At 39.3% G+C, this 2,858-nt stretch overlaps 1 long non-coding RNA gene across 1 annotated transcript; it reads left to right on the top strand.

Moving 5' to 3' along the window:
- Positions 1-1,085: 1,085 nt before the first annotated feature.
- Positions 1,086-2,849, top strand: LOC120068499. The gene is made up of 4 exons (XR_005479215.1): positions 1,086-1,251; positions 1,393-1,466; positions 1,552-1,673; positions 2,390-2,849. It is a non-coding gene; the product is annotated as an uncharacterized LOC120068499 (long non-coding RNA).
- The last annotated feature ends 9 nt before the right edge of the window (positions 2,850-2,858 follow it).

Raw genomic sequence — 2,858 nt, 5'->3', positions numbered from 1 at the left:
TGGAGGGCTGAATCCTCATCCAGCCTATGGATTGTTCCTGCAGCTTCCCAGCCAAACGAAAATGAGTCCGATTAGTCTTGCACTTTGTTCAAGTTCGACGCAAGCTCAGCCGAACACGAAATCACGAACGTAAACCGTGGCGAGCTTGTCGTATTATATCTCAGCGGTGACCATCCCAACTGCTTGTACATAATTTAGATATTAATGGTCGCTCCCATACGATCATCGAATGGGAAGCTTTGGTGATGTTGCCGAAATATGTCGTGTTCCAGGGCAGCAATAGCTCGTATATTCGAGGTCATTCACAAGATGGGCATGAATATTTGTAGTTCTCAGGTAATGATCCAAAAGCATATGACGCAGGGTATCAGGTATGGAAATGTTAGAATAAAGTCATTATATTGGGGTAAATTTTTGAAGAGTAATCCTAATTGGATTTGGGCGAATTCAACTGATACAAGTACTAACGATAAATACACTTTGTTTACTCCTGCAAGGGTTAGTTGTAACACATTACACATTTTTTTTTTTTAGTAATAATGTAATTTCGGTAACTTTATTATTTGGAATTTCAGTAATTGTTATTAGTTGGAGGGCATTTTTGGAATTTTGGAATTTTGGAATTCAAGTGTAAATGCGAGAATTTAATTGTTGGCTGAAATTATTCAATTTGAAAATTAATGGCAGAAATTAATTTTCTTTTGAAAAGGAAAAGAATTTAATAGTATAAGGTGGAATAAAGAAAGGAATTAAATATAATTATACTTATTTCCTTTTTAGTTTTTTTTTATTATTATTTCAAAAAACCTCTTTCTCTTTCTTCCCCATGCATCCATCGGCATCCCCCCCCCACCCCTCAATTTCTTNCTTTCTTCCCCATGCATCCATCGGCATCCCCCCCCCACCCCTCAATTTCTTCTTCCTCCAGCCGAGATCCTAGCCGCCGCCCAGTTAGACGTTGAGCATCCGCCGCGCACCACGCCTCTACAGAATCCCAGCCGCTCGCATCCGCACAGCCGTGACACCCAGTCACTCAAGTCCTCGTTGTTTCGTCTACCTAGTCGCGCCGCGCAAGAAACCTTCACTATCCCCACTGCACCGTGCAGCGTCGTCAGTCTCCGTCGTCTTCGTCGAAGCACTCCGCCGCTCCAGCTGTCCTCGCTTGGCTTGTCACGCCCGGTCGATGATCTCTTCTTCAACCCATCAAAGCAACCGGAACCCCTGGCCAGTCGCCAGAATTTTGGACCTTAGGTAGGGTCGTGTTACTTTTTATGGGTTTTCTTGAAGATTTTTATTATCCATCAAGTTTTGGCTTCCATTTATTAATTCCCATTGTGTTTGGGCCATAGATTCTAATACTAGTGGAATTTTAAGGTAGAAATATGTTGTCAGGCATTGCAAAGGATTAAGTTGGGTTCGCAAGCGAACTTAAGTTCGAAACTAATTTTGGACCAAGCAACGTCTTGGTAAGTATATTAAGCATTCGAAGGATTAAATTAAAATATAATTGTTGGGTTTTTAGGTTCTAACCACTATTATTGAATTGCCTAGATTGAGGCATTTGTTTGAGAGATCGAATGCAGTTTTGGAACAAGCTATACTTTGGGCATGATTCAAGATTCATCTAAGCGAGAAGAAAGATTAAATTGCTTGCCACTTAGGCGTAATTTGAGGTAAGTAATCTTACTACTGGAACTGCCTACAGTCCAGACATTAGATGTATGTTAGCTTAATAAATGAATGTTATGGCAGAATGACAACGTGATAGATTGATAGTATAGCATGATCAATGTATGTTCTGTTACGAGATCCAATTATTTATTTATGCATATAGACACTTGAATGCTAGTATGAGATGGTATGTGCTTCCATGGTTGTATTTGATCTGATGATGTTGAGGTATACATGTATGTTGTAGACCATGATGTTGGTATATGTGTATGTTGTAGAGCCATGATGTTGAGGTTTATATGTATGTCATAGATTCATACACTGATGATTATGATGTTGAGATTGTGCAAATGTCCTTACTGATTAGTTAGATACCCATTAGATTTTGTGTTTCCTTCGGGATTCACCAGTTTGTGTTTCTTTCGGGATTCACTAGTTTGTGTTTTCTTCGGGATTCACCAGTTTGTGTTTCCTTCGGGATTCACCAGTTTGTGTCTTCTTCGTGATTCACCATAGGTAGTGGGCATACTTAACTATAGTAGAATAGGACTCAGTCTCCTTCTTATTTCATATGTATATGTGACCCATGAGGACTAGAGCAGTGTATATGTTTCACCAGAGGTGGGTATCTAGAGGACATAGATGCCTAGCCTGATCCTAGTAGTGGAGTTTCTTACTGAGTATTTTATACTCATTCTTTCTCATGTTGTTATTTCAGGTAAGGGTAGAGATGCATCAGTGATGGACACGCGGAATTCTTGAGCGAGCCACTAGGACTAGTTTTTACGCTTCCACATCATGAGATTTAGAGTTCTTTTCATGTTTCTCTTAACTTTTAGTTTTGATGTTTAAAACTTACTTTTAAGCATCGCTTTTCAGACTTATTTATTATCTTTTATGATTTATGTGTACCCTACTATTATTTTAGTATTTGAATTTAATGAAAGTATTTTGAACTTACCTTATTTAATTAGCATTTATTTCGCCATAACCGAGTGTCATTTTGAGTTCCATGCAGGCATGTATTTAGTAACGGCCTAACTTAAGTCCTAGGGGGTCGGGTCGTTATAGTTTGTATTAGAACACATGTTTTGGGTTCTGTAGACTGACTTACTACGTAAATCTAGATAGTCCCTGTGGCCCAGTAACGGATCCCTCATCATCGCCAGGTACGTCCTACTAATGAA

Source organism: Benincasa hispida, chromosome 12 (assembly GCF_009727055.1).
Source record: "Benincasa hispida cultivar B227 chromosome 12, ASM972705v1, whole genome shotgun sequence".
NCBI classification, from domain to species: Eukaryota; Viridiplantae; Streptophyta; class Magnoliopsida; order Cucurbitales; family Cucurbitaceae; genus Benincasa; species Benincasa hispida.
The sequence above is the reverse complement of the archived record's forward strand: the minus strand, read 5'-3'. Positions and strand labels throughout refer to the sequence as shown.